This window comes from Lissotriton vulgaris, chromosome 1_2, assembly GCF_964263255.1.
Source record: "Lissotriton vulgaris chromosome 1_2, aLisVul1.2, whole genome shotgun sequence".
In the NCBI taxonomy this organism is placed as follows: Eukaryota; Metazoa; Chordata; class Amphibia; order Caudata; family Salamandridae; genus Lissotriton; species Lissotriton vulgaris.
Genome location: NC_141686.1, coordinates 255,770,658 through 255,787,499, shown reverse-complemented (window position 1 = coordinate 255,787,499; position 16,842 = coordinate 255,770,658). Strand labels below are relative to the sequence as shown.

The following is a 16,842-nucleotide window of genomic DNA, read 5'->3' as shown; positions in this document are numbered from 1 at the left end:
CTACCAGCACAATACTCTTGACAGGTCAAAACGTGTCATTGCTAGCTCTTTCAAATTATTCACAAAGAAACATTATTTTGCACTTCATGTGTTTAACGCAGTTCTCGCTCTTTTGCTCTGCAAAGCGATGAGAAGAAAGACTTTCAAATCACGTCATTTGAAAACACACACACAGCCATTTAACATTTTAGCCAGGGCAATGCCAAATACTTTAAACTCACCAGGGCCTGCATATGTTGACTTTCAGCCAAGCACAAAAAGACAGTAAAAAGGTTTGCATGGCGTTCTGCAGTCATACAGACAATTCCAACCCTTCTCTTATAATGGTGTACAGATTCCTCGCTGTACTCCTGGCTCTTCTAATGCACCTCCGCAGGTTGCTAAAGGAAACAGCAGGGTGCGCCCACCACGCGGTGGCACTTCACCAGTGCATCTGTTTCTAAGTTTTGAAACCCATTTCACTGGTGAAATTAAATCCTGACTAGAATAAATGTTAGCGTACAGCAGCACCATGAAGTGAGAGAAGGAAAACAGACATAGTGGCTGATATGTAGTCTCTATGGTAACACGTAATTAAATTCGCACATGTGAGCGCCCTACTAAAAGTATGTGCCAGGAGTTGCTGATACAATTGTGCCACAGCATCCTGTCTGCAAGATATCGACGGAGCTCACTTGGGGAGGTTGATCGGTGCTGAGGAAGTTTTTCTGCAATCACCTTCGGATAAAGTCCGCGCTACATAAAAATGCATTAAATTAAAAAAAAGATCGTGAAGATAACAAGCCACGCATTCACACTTATCTGTAGAACATTAACAGCGCCAGGGGCTAGATTCCGGGGTTGAGTTTGCCGCCTCCATCCACTAACCACACACACACTCACAACTCGTCACAAGATAGCCACTGGTGTCAAGTTCCCCACAGTACCCTGCTTGGGGAAAGCTCATCAACTCTAATCTCAGGGCCACTTGATATGCTAAAGGCAGAGGGCGGCGCATTGTCGTTTGAAAGAGGTAATCAGCCTCAATCGGAATGACAATGGGCCTCCTCGGTCTGTTTGAGTTCAGGGAGGGACTTCTGCAGCCTCTGGAGTTCACAGAGAAGTGCAAGCAGCCCCTGGAAGCGAATGAAAAAAGTTTTAAAGTTGGACTAGTCTTGCCGTCCCGGGACTCTTTTTTGAAAGCAAGAAGTATGGGATCGGACTGAACAATTTTTTAGAAGTAGGGGCACGCCGTGCCCACCGATCCCCCCCACTTCTACCACTCTGTCCATCTCACCAACACTGGATTTAAAGCGTAGAGAAAGCCATGTGACTCAAAGCTGTTTGTATTCATGCAGCGAGCACTTCATTTTTGTTTATTCACATTCTTTACATTAATGCACAAATCATCGCCATAGCCAACTTAGTACATGAAATATGGGGGGTCATCAGAAAACCAATCTGGATTTAGCACATGCCAAACCCAAAGGAGGCACCACAATCCGACCCTGCAAGGTAGCCCCGCCGAGAACATGTTGGAAGAAGCACGGCCAAGTGGTGCACGCTTTCCAAACGGGCTAAAAAGCCACACGTTTTATAGGTATTCACAAGAATATTTCCTATATTTGCACCTGCTACACTGTTATGGCACTGGATTTCTACATGACAGCTATTAATATTGTGAGCTCAAAACATAAATCTGAATGAGGAGCAGCACCATGTTGCTACACACCAGTAGCTCTCCATTAGAAACATTCTTTTTCGGTCCGGTGAAAAAAGTACATCTGCCCAGCGACACTGCTCAGGCACCAATAAATAATTACAATCAGGGCTGGCTTTTTTGATGGGCAAGCTTGGGACGGACCCAGGGTGCCACCCATGAAGGGTGTGCATACAGCAGTCTTCTTCTGACTGGGCTCCAGTTATTCTACATTTACTGCTTTTCTCTTTTTTCATTTTAATATGCTACAAGCGCCATGTTTAGCACCTATTAACCCCTGCAATAACCTATGTAGTCGGCCACCCAGTCAACCCTTACCTCCCTCCCAACATGAAGTACTCGAGCCACTTGTTTGGAGTATTGAGATTAATGAGCTGTAGAGCACAGCACAGAGGGCTCACCACTTTTATACCCCAATGAACTTTTTTGCATTTTTTATTTAGCACAATCTAACTTAGGTACATTACGTGATTTGCCCAGAATCAGAAGGCTTTGAGCTGAAGCCGGGCCTTGTTTTTAAACGTCTTGTTAACTAACACTCACCCCACCCTGTTTTCACTGCCTGTGATTGCTTGTAACATTCTATGTAGAGGTCTGTGATGCACCCATTGATTTACCACAAACTTTGATGTCTTTAATTGGCTAATGTAATAGATAATGTGCTGCAAAGCTAAACAATTATAAGGTCTCAAAAGCGAGACCTATTGGCTATGCCAGTGCTTGTTGTAATGTGCGTTTTAAGACCATCCGAGTCTGCGACTAGTGCTCTGTTGCCATCTCACATGGATTTAGATAGCAACCCTATCTGTCGCATCATAAAACCCAGGCCTTTCCTGCACACAAAATGCTAGTGTGAAATGCATTATTTATTTACTCATGGAGACTTGAGGGAGCTGTTTTGTTAGTGACCAGCAGAGGGCGCTCCTCACACACTAAGGAAACCACTCAGCACATGGCATCAAATGGAGTAGGGCTTCCTCTTCCTGGTCAGCAGCGGCAGAGACAGCACCGGTGATATTGATGTTTACATCATTTCCGTCTTCTCTTTCTATGTTCAGCCTGCTTCAGAGGAAGAACCCACTCACTGCCTGTCTTCGCCGTTACCTTCAATTTCAGACCCTCATAGGCGCCCCTGAGGCCCAGATCTTCACCTGTCTCACTCCAGCCCCAGGAGGAGGAGGAGAAAGCCTAGGAATATCTGCACAGGTTCCTGCTCAGGTAGGACTCGGAGATTATCAGCACCTTCTGCTGTGTTTGCAGAAATAGACTTTATAATCCTGGAGGAAATCTATGCCAGGGAGCCGGCTGAACTGGTCTCTTCTATCCGGAGACCTCTGGGGGCAGTCCAACCGGCCCTGTGGGTGTTTGTGTTCATCATTTGTGTTAGCAAGTATTGGCATAGCCAACAGGTCTCGCTTTTTGGGTCGTATACGTATTTAGTTATGCAGCAGAATATCCTTGGTGCAACAACACCAAATGTTGCATGGCTAAACACTTATAAGGTCCCAAATGCGAGACGTATTTGCTATGCCAATGCTTGTTGCTTACTGGGGCCTAGAATTCCTTCCACTTCTTGGGGGATTCCGAACTAGACCTACCGAATCTGCAGAAACCTGAAATCGTATTACTTTCTCCTGTAGTACTGGGCAGAATGCAGCTTACTTACCAAAATAATTTGGCCACAAGTTTTCTTTTGTCAACATACCAACACAGCTATCAAATCACTTGTTTGGAAAGATCTGCCTAACCCTCTATAATATGGGGGAGGGAGGGGGTGGCAGAGGCACACAAAACTTCAATTACCAATATCAGAGGGCTTAGGCCACAAGCACTGGAAGCAGGGGGGCTCATTTATGAGGCCTTGCGTCAGTTTTGCGCTGCTGATGCGTCACTTTTTGTGACGCATCGGCGGTGTAAAACATGCGCCTTGTTGCGCCATATTTAAAAAGTGACGCATCTAGGTAGATGCGTCGCTTTTTAAACCCCTGCGCCACATTATACCTGCGTCAGGTATAATGTATGCAGAGGGGGCGTTCCCCCACAAAAAGCCTTGTAATAGTGACGCAGTGAAATCTATGAGATTTCACTGCGTCACTTTTAGGACGCTGTTGCGTCAAAATCTTGCGCCTGCCTCACAGCAGGCGTAAGACTGACGCAAGCCCTTTCACATGGGGCTTTCCCCATGTGAAAGAAAGCATTGCTGGAGTTGCGTCACTTTTGTGACACACTCCAGCAATGCGTCACTTTTGCACCTACAGATACGTCAGTAATACTGACGTATCTGTAACTCCTTGCGACATGATGCGTCATATTCAAAATATGACGCATCAATCATGTCGCAGGGAGAGCGCAGTGAAAAGTGACGCATTGCTGTTTTCACGCAGCAATGCGTCCCTTTTCATAAATGAGGCCCAGGAGTTTTACTATTTGGTGTGCCACTACAATCAATGGCTTGGTCTTTCATGGGTTCTGGCAATCTATGGTACATGTACGATGAAGGAAAATTAAATTTAAGCATAACAATTTGCAAAAGAGCTTACATATGATTACGCCTACAGGCTAATGCATAGGGAGAGATTGTGGCACTGGGTATTGTTCCGCATTGCCATGAAGACAGCTATGCACCTTGCTAATCAATATGAACAAGGCCAGATACTATGGCATTTGGAGATTAAATAGTACATGGAACACATTTCAACTGCACATTTCACAACAAAGATTTATTTCATCATGAAAGTTCTTGGTTGGTTGGCCAGACACTTTAGAGACTTTGGATTGTGAGGGATGAACAGTCAGAAAACAGTAAAGCCACTGATGCTAAGATTGTGAAAGGAGAAAGCAGTGTTGCTTGCTATAGTCATCTTTACCGAGGGAAGGTAGAACATATAGGTATGGATCTTACATTTTAAATCAGGTGGGCCTTGTTACTTAATGTTCAGAACAGACTATTTTATACAGCAGGTCTGGCTAAAGCTCTGGAACAGGAACAGAGCCGTTGGACAGAAAATATATTTTTTTGTTGAAAAGTCCCGTTACTGCTCAACACTTAATGAAGCCGTATCATCAAGAAGTGGGTAAAACTTGACAGTGGTCATTTTTACCATGTGTTCAAAAACAATGTGTAGTTACTACTCTTTCCTTACAGAAACAATCGCTGTTTCCCCTAAATTCAGTTTTACCAAGATTTAGTAATACTAAATTGATCCTTTACATTGGATGTTAATGTGCAGAGGTATTTCTCCGGTAGACTTATTAAAGGCATTCAAGGACTGAAGAACATATTTTCGGGCTGTGTCTAACAGCACCATAACAGTTGAAGCTGTTTGGAAAATGAGGATAAAGAAGGCGTGGGTGCACAGATGCTAGCAGTACAGACAGAAAAGGCAAATAGAGTAGACTCTAGATCTACAGCAAACGGCAATTGTGGGGACAGGGGCTGTGTGGAGTAAGATGGACAGGAATGGATGAATCTTGAGGCGTGGTAACCCTTAAGAGAAAGGAAATTTCGGAGGATGGAATTGGTTTAAAAGTAGTTAGCTGGGAGATATTATAGAGCTCAGGTCTTTGCAGTTCAAGCCTTGCAATGCCATTGTATTCCACCTCTTCCAGTCCTGCACTGAAAATATGCAACTGAAGTACAACAAAAATCCAACAAGATTGAAACATCTCGCAACTGACAAGGGTTTTTTGAGCTCTGGATGCAGTTGTGGCAATGGAGACTGGTATGCACGTTATCTTGGGGTGAGGACGAATTCCAGGAGGAAGCAATTCGTTCATAATTAATGGCCTGTACCAGGGGAACGAGAGGAGTCAGTTAAACAGAGAATTTTACCATAAGGTAAAAAAAAAAACTGGAACGGCAATGGGTTACATAACGGAAAAGTGCATTTAATAGTTGGATGGTGGGAGGCAGAAACAATTTGGTAAATGACAGAAATACCCCTAGAGTGTTTTATTTTTTAGGAAATTCACTTGATACTCTTACAGTTTTATTAGTGGGGTGCACCGCAGGGGTCCAGCCATGGGCACAATCCGAGCAGAATGTAACCACTGCCATCTGCTCCACTGGGGAGCAAAGCGATGGCTAGCAGTAGCCATGAAATCACACCAGATGTCGGGTATACCAGCTTCTATACAAATTGAATCAGTCCTCCAGCGATGCCTACCTCCAGTAATAATAATAATAATAATAATACTGATATTTGTAAAGCGCGAACATCTACCTCACGAGGAGGTGTCCCGGCGCTAGATGAGCAATTTAGGCAGAGCGAGAGGCAGGAGAATGCTTAGGTTTTCTGCATAAAGAGCCAGGTTTTTAGTTGCTTCTTAAAGCTAGATTCTGTCGTGGCAGATTGGATGGTGGAAGTCAGGGCAGTCCAAAGTTTCGCCGTGCCAGCAGAAAAGGACCTGCCACCAAGTCTAGCTTTCCTGGCTCGGGGGATGAGTAGCTGAAGCAGGGAGTTGGATCGTAAGCACCTCTCCTGATGGTATCGGGGGAGTCTGAGTTGTAAGTAATTAGGACAGGTCCCCTTTAGCGCTCTAAACGCCAAAGTTAGAGCTTTGAATTTTATTCTGCTAGCCACTGGGAGCCAGTGCAGTTCGCGCAGATGCGGCGAGACATGCTGTCTGAAAGGAATGTGCTTTATCAGTCTCGCAGCCGCATTCTGCACGATCTGCAGGCGTTGAACCAGATATTTAGGTAAGCCAAGATAAAGGCTGATCGCATAGTCCAATCTGGATGTAACTGTTGCATGGACTATCATTTTGCGACAGTCTTCTGGTAGAAAAGAAAGAAACTTACGGAGGTTCCTAAGTTTGTAAAGACACCCAGTTGTGACCTGCTGTATATGTGAAGAGAAAGAGAGACTCTCGTCCCATCTTATTCCCAAATTCTTCGCATTGGTGCTAGGTAGAGGTGGTGGACCCATTTCAGGAGGCCACCACAGGTCCGAGGGGGGATGAGTGTGTTTCCCAAAGAAAATGACCTCAGTTTTGCCTGCATTCAGTTTTAATTTATTGGCATTCATCCAGCTGGCCACATCTCGAAGGCAGCCCCTCATTTTACTAAAAGCTGCCTCCGACACATCAAAATAGGGGAAGACTAATTGCATATCGTCTGCATACCAAATTCGCCTTGACCCCCCATTTTGCAATCAGGGTAAAAGTGGGGCTAAATAAACATTAAAAAGTAAAGGGCTGAGTGCCGACCCCTGAGGAACGCCACACCAGAGGCGTTTTGGTTTAGAGGAGAAGGTGCCCAAGGCCACTTTCTGGGAACGGTCTGTAAGATAGGAGTGGAGCCAACTCAGTGCCTTGTCTTCCAAACCTATGTCCTCCAACCGTAGCAGCAATCTGCCATGATCCACTGTATCAAACGCGGCTGATAGATCCAGGAGCACCAGCATAGCTGATGCTCCTGAATCTAAGGACCACCTAATCGACTCAGCCACTTCGATAAGTGCGGTCTCAGTGCTGAAGCCTGATCTAAAACCTGACTGAGTTTCATGCAGAATCTCTTTTTCCTGAATAAATCTGTTCAGTTGTCGTTGTATCAATTTTTCCAGCATTTTGCCTGGAGCTGTTAGTAGGGAGATTGGGCGGAGATTACTTAGGTCGTCCGGGGCGCCATTGGGCTTCTTTTCCAGAGGAATAAGTGTGGCGTGCTTCCAACACTCAGGGAACATACCCGTTGCAATGGACGTATTCCAGATATGTAAGAATGGTAGAACAATAGAGTCCGACATCATTTTCCAAAGCTTGAGCGGGCAGGGGGCATCAGAGACCCCTGATTTGCATTTTTGTATTTCCTTCAGGGCCTCGGGGAGGGAAATAGGATGGAATTGATCTAGGGAAAGGGGAAAGCTCAGATTGTACCCATGAATATTAGTAGCAAATACTCGCAAGGACAAACCAAGGCGATGTGGCAGCCAGTATTAATGGAGCGGATATTCAATGCTGCATCTTTAGTACCACCATTTTTAGACACCATTCACCTTAGTTGAGCAGACGCTGCACCTCATTCGTATAAAAATGCGCGAGCCAGCTAGTTGCGAATCATCCCCATGCTTGAATGGGTTAACAGTGACATCTCAATTCAGGAGGCATTGTAGTCAAAGCAACCTTTCATTTGTTTGCACATAGTCAAGATGCATGTCACTTCGCGTCAGTGTAGTCCTTATGATTTTCTTGTTCAAAGACCAAGATAATGGACAAGGCAAGCTTTAGGTACATGACAAGCAGAGCCACATACATTTTGGCAAGGGCGAGATGGCTGTACCTGCAAGATATGAATGGGGGCGGGGACATTTTGGCAAGTTTGTTGGCTAAGCCTAACAGTTCCATAATGAATGTTTGCTTCCTTGGTATGGTTATACTTACAGGAGTAGTCTCATGGTGTCGATTATTTAATTGAACCGAAAATGCTTGCACAAAGTGCCGGTTCTGAGTGCTTATTTGTTGGCCAATAACGGTTACGCCTCAAAGGAAAACGGTTTAGTATGGGAGCAAAGCATGTATATTAAGTACATTACATAACTAGTCTAGCACACGGATATCCATACAATCTTGGGTGGTGCAAGATTTGTTAAAAGCTACACCACGTGTGTGTACACCATAGCCACTGGGTCTGCTCAAATGTAGTTTTCCAAAAAGTGCCTAAACTTCAGCATGTTGATTAGATCTGTAATTAAATAAGTTGTACTAAGATAGGAAAAAGCACACTGACAAACTTCTTTAATATTTTTTATTATGACAAAGACCGATGGTACACTTACATGTGCGTTCAAAGCCCCAACTTACACCATAAAGACAAACTGCGTACACCACATATTCACTACAAAAACCCAATCAATAATCCCAGCAAGCTGGTAGTCAACTGAGCAATGTTTGTCCTTTTATGCAGCAAGTTGTGGAGACTTGCTACAAATGCCAAGCTGCATTGTGTGCTTGAGAAAATGTATGCGGGGGATTGGGTGCCTGCCTCCACAACGAAGCTTTGATCACTCATGGTTTTAAAAAAAAAATAATTTCAGAATTAGTGTGCTAGTCACTTCAGCTGCTGTCGGGAAAGGTTCGGGCAGGTTCCAGTGGGCTAAGAAAACAAGTAAAGGAAAACGGCATGCTGCACTGCTAAAAAAAAAAAATGGAATATTGAAAAATCCGAGGTGGGAGAGCCGCGCGGCCACCATCTTTCAAGATTAAGAGAGGGGTGCTGCGCTACTTAAAAAAATCGAATATTAAAAAATGTAGTTTGGAGAGCCACGCAAAAAAAAAGAAAGGTTTGACCTTCTTGTTAAAGATGCTGGGTCCTGTGCAGCATCACCGTGCAGTTAAACTGCAGGATGGGTTGCAGAAGGGGGATAAGCTCAAATAAAAATTAAAAAAAAACAAGCTGCGAGACTCGCTCTGTGGTGAGGGACGGACATAGAAACGAGGCGCGCGCGATGGCAAAAGGAAACCAGGAGTTTTATGCGCTCGCGCCGCGAAAGTGAAAGTGCATCGCGATCGCGATGCACTTAATGACCCGTGACAGGAGGAAAGCCAGATGGCGACTGCGCGTGCACGCATGCTTGAGACCACCAAAATGACTCCAAATCGTAAGTAAGGGATCAAGGAATGGGATGAGGAGGTAACGTTTGGATTACTTGCCGATAATAATTATGAATTTGATCCCTCATTCTTTGTCCCAATGTTTACGGCCCCTTTTGGGAGAAAAGTGTTTCGAAAGCTTATACCAACCTGGTATGTCAAAGATAGCAGGCCTCTTTAAAAGAGAAAGGGGGTGCTGCTTATATTAATCAAATGGATGTGCTTTAGAGGGGTGCCAGGAGTGAAGCAGTGCTTCACTATTGCAAATAGAAAGTAATGGGACGAGGAATGTGAAATCAGAGTAATCATACCAGTAAGTAATCCTATCATTTTCCGATGTGTAGAAATACATTTTAGGAATGAATGTGTATTCAGAAGGGTTGAATATACTCTTGATTTCAGTGAAATGGGTTGGCCATATGCATCTATGAGAACTCCAGCACCCACTGCCACCGTTATGATGTGAAGTTAAATTTGCAGTATCTTCTGGCACACGGGCTGCGTGGCATTGATGCTGCTGAACGGCGTGGCACAGTACTTCAGCAGAGAAGTAGCGGTTAAATTACCCTTAGGCTAACATGAAGCCTCATTCTGCACATTATCTATTAGTGTGTGAACACAACGCGGGTTGTTAGTAAATCATAAGGGTTTTATAATCGCTCCTAGTCAAAAGGAGACTGCTAGTCAAGAACAGCGCGTACGTGAAGGCATGCGCCTTATTTCCCGTGTTCACAGCTATTCCGTTTTACCCATGCAGCTTGATGCGGCTTGCTTCAGTGCCCTCCTGTGCTCTGCATGCTTGGGGGAAGTAAACTACTAAGAACTGAAGCAGACACTCCTCCTGTTGAAGAAAGAATGCCAACAATTCAAATCTTGGATTTTGTTTAAAGCAACGCTTTCTTTGTGCATGACAAATAGAAGCCATGGAATATGTTTTCTAGCATTAAAACGTACTTTGTTTTAACGAAAGTCGATTTAATGACTGCATTTCCATTTGGTATTGTGTATATACTTGTGTAAAGCATAAACTAAGGATGGCCGGGTCCATGCCATATTTTCAGGGTTGCTACTTACTTTGCATACATGGAATCTAAATAGATCTCGCTGACATATATTAGTGATTATGCTGAATGCCTGGCATGGATCTGGTCCTCTGGTGCCTCTGGTACATAAAGATGTCAGCAAGGGAAAATAAATGGGACCGCTTTCTCTGTTAGTTTTGGAGAGCTTGAAATGCAGACAGTACTGATGGACTGCCCAGTGAAACATTTCTGTAAATTCAGTGACTGTGAAAACAAGACGCGCGGCAGCGAGACACGCTCTGTGGTGAGAGGGGGAGCAGGAGGTGAGCCTGCTAGTGCTGCACGCGGCAAAGCAAAGCCAGGGCGCTGAACGCAAGGGCTAGGCCGCGTGGCAGCACTTTTAAAAGCCCTAACTAAAAGTTTCGCTAGCAGCGCATGCGCTGGCTCAAGCGAGACCTAAACAGGGGGTCTCTACACACTGCAATGTATCTTTTTGCACTGTCAGTAATATGTGCACATGGCACTGCATCTTACTGCACTCTTTCTGATCTGTGCACATAGCACTGCGTTATACAGCACTGTGCGGACTCTATGCATGCTGCTCTGCATATTACTGCACTGTAAAGAATCTGTGCACGCTTCACTGATTTTTTACTGCACTAGCCACACACACTGCTCTGCATCGTACTGCACTAAGAGAAATCTGTGCACACTGCACTGTTTATTTCTGCAATATGAGGGGTCTTTACACTTCTTTGTACTGCACTATGAGGAATCTGTGCATACTGCACTGCTGTTTACTGCACCGTAAGACATCTGTGCATACTGTACTGCATCATATTACAATATGAGGGACCTGTGCACACTGCACTGAATCTTACTGCACAGAGAAATCTGTAGACTCTGCACTGCTTTATACGACACTATGGAAACTCTGTACACACTGCATCTTATTACACTTGGTAATCCGTTCACACTAAGCTTTGTTTCTGTGTGATGGCAACATATGAGCTGCACTGCTTTTTGCTGCACTGACCAATCTGTGCACACTTCACTGCTGTTTACTGCACTCTGTGTACACACTCCATTACGGTTACTAGACTGTGATAAAGCATTGCATGCTGCGGTTTCGTGCACTATGAGAAGTATGTGCATACTGCTCTATGAAATGACTTGAAGTACAGCGGAGTGAAGTAGGAAAGTAGTTTATTTCATAATACAACCCCAGACTCTGCTCCCTGGATTCCACACTCTAGAATCCAGTGAGCATGGCATGGCAACACAGAACATTAAGTAAGATGTAAGAAGATACTAAGATACAACACTCTACTGTTTACTACAGATTGAGAAATAAGGGCACGCTGCACTGCATTTTACGACACTAGGAGAAATCAATGTACATTTCAGTGCTGTTTACTGCACTCTGTGGAATCTATACACACTACGCTGCTGTTTAGTATGAGAAATGTGTGCACAATTGATTGTGCATTCTGAATTGCTGTTTAATACACCGTGTTTTTTCTGCACAATAAGAAATGTATGCATACCTCATTGACTTTCTGCTACAGTTAGAACACTATTAGCACCCCACTCCTTTATACTGTACTACGAGAAATCGGCACACACTGTACTTTTCACTATATCATGAGAAATATGTGCACTGAGAGGTATTTAGAGCTTAACCAGGACATCTGTACACACTGCACTGCTTTTTACCACACTAAGAAATCTGTTCACTCTGTACTGCTTTTTAATACACTACAAGGGACCTACACAAAGTAAACTTGTTGACTGCACTGCTTTTTGCCATATTATGATGAATCTGTACACGCAGTAGGAGAAATCTATAAAAACCCAAGATCAAAAATTTTGGTTAATGGTAGTCTTACGAACAACATCAAAATTGGTAGAGGCACTAGACAGGGGTGTCCTCTTTCACCCCTGCTATTTAACCTATATATAGAACCCCTAGCAAATCAACTTAGATATTGCAAAGAAATTTCTCCCTTCGAATACCGAGGATGGGAGAAAAAGCTGGCTCTCTATGCAGATGATTTGATGCTATTTAAAGATGAATATGTAAAATCCAAACCAGCGATAGAAAAAATCATCAGCAAATTCGGGGAAGTCTCAGGATACTTAGTTAACCATGCAAAAACAGAAATAATGACATGGAACACACATTTTAACAGCCCCAACATAAAGGAAGAGATAAGATATCTAGGCATCTTGGTTAATCAAAACCTTAACAAAATAACACAAAACAATCTAAATAAAGTAGCTCGAGAGGTGCGAAAATTGCTTAAAGTATGGTCTAGCCTTCCTTTAAGCTTTATAGGGAGGTCTAATATCATAAAAATGAGTATACTCCCAAAATACACCTTCCTATTTAACACTATTCCTTTGGATTTTAAAAAACTGAGCTGAAAAGGCTGCAAGGGGAAATAGCAAGTTTTATATGGGCCTCCAAGGGAACTAGAATATCATGGAAAAAACTTAGGAGAAAAAAAGAGAAAGGAGGAATAGCAAGTCCTGACTTAACAGAATACTGCAGAGCATTTCAATTTAAAAATATTCGGTCTCTACTAAGAATACACCAATATTACCCGGAATATCTGAAAGGAATGACAGGAGCTGAGGATCATTTTCTTTTCAAATTTGGTCACCAAAAGTACTTCAAGAAAATTAAGCTAAAAGTTCTGAAGGAGGCAGCTAAACTTTGGATACAAATTAGATCGATCTTAAAAATCTCCTATTATAGTGCAATGGCACCGATATGGAACTCTCCTGGAACTCCGGACTGTTTAAAAGATGTCATGGCTACCCCCTTAAAACAATTAAAACAATGTAACATCGAATATTGGGGTCAACTTCTAAATGGAACAACATTAATATCATGGGAAGAACTGTATAAGATCTCCAATGGAAGAATATCAAAATTCAAATTTTATCAACTAAACAGCTGGGCAAAGACACTATCAAAGTACGATAAAGATAACAAGACCGTAAAAAAAGAAATGATAAAAATCTTTCCCATAAATAAGGAGGTAGCAAAATGGTATTGGACCTTTATAACAGATGAAGAGGAAAGCTCCCAGATGGTAGAGCAAATCTGGGGAAAAGACCTCGCTTCAGAAGACCTAGTAAATATATGGGAAGATTCAATAGAGAAATGTTGGTCAACATTAAAATCAGCGGCACTAAAAAGAAATCATCTGTATACTCTGCATAGAGCCTATTGGACACCGAAAAAGCTTTCAAAATTTAAAAATGCGGGAATCAAAAAATGCCCTAAATGTGGGGAAGAGAAGGCAGATGATGTCCATATGTTCTGGAGTTGCCCATCTTTGAGATCATTCTGGGAAGGAGTTGGTAAGACGTTGAACTCAATATTTCAAAAACACCTAAATGTAAGTACAACTCTTATTCTCTTTGGGATTGATAACACAACGGGGGTAGCTAAACTAACAGTAATGGAAGCAAAATTACTCTTTGTACTAATGGTGATAGCTAGAAGGGAGATCTGCATTAAGTGGATAGGTCCTCATCCCCCGACACATGTAGAGTGGTTAAACTCAGCTATCAAAATAAATAAATTAGACAGAAGGGGAAAAACTAGTAAGAGGTTTAAATATTGGGAAATCATGGAGAAACATCTGACCTCTGAGGATCGGGCGGAACACACTGTCCTATGATTAAAGCGAAAGCGTATTCTGTGTTATGAGTATGATACTCATAGAAGTAGCCAAGGTGGCTAGCTCCCTCCCTCTCGACTACAGATATGTTAATATGTAAATGGAAAAGGTTCTCCTCTGATCTAGCAAGACAAGGGAAAACTCCCAAGAAAAGAGAGACCATTGGGCAGTGACGGTACAAAAAGGAAAGCTTCAGAGGTAGAAATCAAACTTTCCAAAATACATAAAATTTTCGCAATATGAGGATTAAAATAAAATTTAAAAAAAATGATGAATCTGTGCGCATTGCACTGCTTTATACTGCACTGTGAGACATCTGTTCATGCTGACTGCTTTTACCTGTACCATGAGGGTATTTACAGTGCACTGATTTCTTATAATCCAATAAGGGAGGACTTTCAAAAGAAGTAATGTGTGCATGCTGCATTCATTTATACTACCCTATTAGAGATGTTTATAGAAAAGGGAATCTGTACCCAGTGCACTGCTTTATACTCACTTTATATGTGTATCTTGCAAAAAAGAAAGTAAGTGCTGTAGGTCAGTATAAATGAATCTTAAAGCGGCGTGTCATCAGGAGCCCTCGTCACTCCAGTTTGCGTTGGCCTCAGCTGCATCTGTGTTTTAGAAGGTCATGAAGAAAATGTTCAAGTACATCTCAAATGTAGCAATATTTCAGGATGACATGTTGATATTAGTTGATACGAAAGACTAGCATGACAAATATGTTGAAAGAGTGTTGTCCACCTTGGAATCCAGTGGAGTTACTTTCAGGGAAGACAAATGTATCTTTGGAGTAAATTAAGTTGACTACCTAGGCCATGTGTTGATATCTGATGGGGTTAAACCTAAACTCAGCTTTCTTGATGCCATTGTAAATGCATCACATCTGACTGATAAGGAGCAAGCCTGGTCTTTTTAAAAGTTTTTGTGAATTCCATGCAAAGTTTATATAAAAAAAAATTGGTGACCTGGCTGAATGCTTTAAGGCAACAGTTAAAAACAAATGTAGAAATGTAATGGTCTGCAATACGTCAACAAAGTATTGCTTTTATCAAACAAAGTATTATCTCTGCTCTACAGTCGTGTGTGGAAGGATGCAAAAATGTTGTGAGTGTGGATATTTGTGCATATGGGAGGGGGCCCTGTTTTGCCACATATGAAGAATGACAAGAAAGTCACTATAGGGTTTGCTACCAGAAGGACGAAAGAATTTGAAACAAGATATTCTGTAATAGAAAAAGAAATGTTGACATGTTTGGGGTGTTGACAAATTTAAATATGGCTGGGAAGAAAAGTTTGTTTAAGGACAGATCACAGACCACTTTGTCTGGAACAAAATTAAGAACACCATGGCCAGATTATCTATCAAATTATTGAAGTTATGTTTAAGTGTGATACACGTTGCAGGAAGAAAGGTCGTTAGAACAGGCTTACTGTCTCAGTTACCAGTTGATAGAAATTTGTGTGAAGTGGATGTACAGGAAGAACTTGAGGAATGTATCATTGCCAAAGATGAATATGTGGTCATTTGCTCCGATATGATGGAATTGTGTGAGTGGTTGAGGTAAGGTTCTGAATTGAACAAGGTCGTGAATTTTGTGGAATTTGGGTGGCCAAGGGAAAAAACTTTGCAAACATCTTTGTAATCTTATTGTAAAGTGGCGGATGAGTTATCTTTGGAAGGAGGATTGTTGGTTAGAGGTGATAAATTGAATCTACAAGGAAGTTTCTCCCAAAAGATTTTGGAGGCAGCTCATGTAGGCCAACTGTGCATAAGTGCCACTAAGCATAGGATAAGAAATTATTTCTTGTGGCCTGGAGTGGATGTAGAGGTAGAAGGATTAGAGTGAAATTTTGCACAGTGCTATTTGTTTAGAGTTTTTTATCACGCTACCTAGACCCGAAGGTAACAGAGCGCTTTACAAGTAGTGCGCATAGGATAATTCGAGATGCATTTAAGGTTACGTGTAGGTCAAATGCAGTCAAAAGGAGGTATATGCAAAATATTGTTAAAATAGTGAGAACCAACAAGTACATAACAATACAGCAAAAAGGTCATAATAAACAATACAGCAAAAAGGTAATGATTTAATACCAAAGTAGAGACTGACTTGGTCAGGAGACTACAAAGAGAGAGTCTATAGAGTCTATAGAGTTAGGCAAGGTCTTTGAGAAATGTAGATTACTGAGCTCCCTGTCCTGGGGGCACACACCTGGGTGAATTTCTTATTCATCTTAGGGGGTATGAGAAGAGTGAGCTGGAACTTCTCAGTGCCCGGCGTCTATCTGCTCTGGAAAGTTTGGTTTCTTTGGTTGAAGAGCTTTGTGGGGGATGCAGGCGGTCTTGAAGCTGCATCTTCCTTCATTGGGAAGCTAGTTGAGACTCTTAAGGGCAGGTGAGATATGATCAGAATGCTTTATTCCTCTGAGGAGTCTGGCCGCCTCATTGAGAGTGGCTTTCAGGGGTGCAAGGTAGAGTTGTATGTCATCAGCATATAGGTGATATTTGACCTATGCTTGTTTCAGAAGAATTGTGAGAGATAAAATAGAGCAGGCGAAAGGTTTGAATCTTGAGGAACTCCTTGTGATGCTAGAACAGGCTTCGAGTGACAACTTTTGTTATTGGCTATTGTTTTGTGTTGGGGATGGTAAGGGTGATTTGTTGTTTAATTATATTATATTATTTATTATTGGTCTGTTCTGCGCACAGTCATGTTGGTTGCAAAGGAAAGTGGATTTTTCCTTAAAGATGTGTTTTTTGCAGGAGAGACGTTCAGACCTGAGGAGTGCGAGGTGAGCCAGTGAGGGGTACTGTCTCCATAATCTTTCTTTTAGT

At 42.5% G+C, this 16,842-nt stretch overlaps 2 protein-coding genes across 2 annotated transcripts in view; both read left to right on the top strand.

Annotated features, from left to right (window-relative positions):
- Window positions 1–2,856: 2,856 nt before the first annotated feature.
- The window catches only part of LOC147736437 (uncharacterized), a 229,795-nt gene continuing 215,809 nt past the window's right edge, over window positions 2,857–16,842 (top strand). The window contains exon 1 of the mRNA XM_086953174.1: window positions 2,857–2,917. The gene's annotated coding sequence lies outside the window, so the exon portion shown is untranslated. The remainder of the gene's footprint in view (window positions 2,918–16,842) is intronic.
- Window positions 2,891–16,842, top strand: part of LOC147736438 (uncharacterized) — a 121,141-nt gene continuing 107,189 nt past the window's right edge. Inside the window, exon 1 of the mRNA XM_086953172.1 lies at window positions 2,891–2,917. The gene's annotated coding sequence lies outside the window, so the exon portion shown is untranslated. The remainder of the gene's footprint in view (window positions 2,918–16,842) is intronic.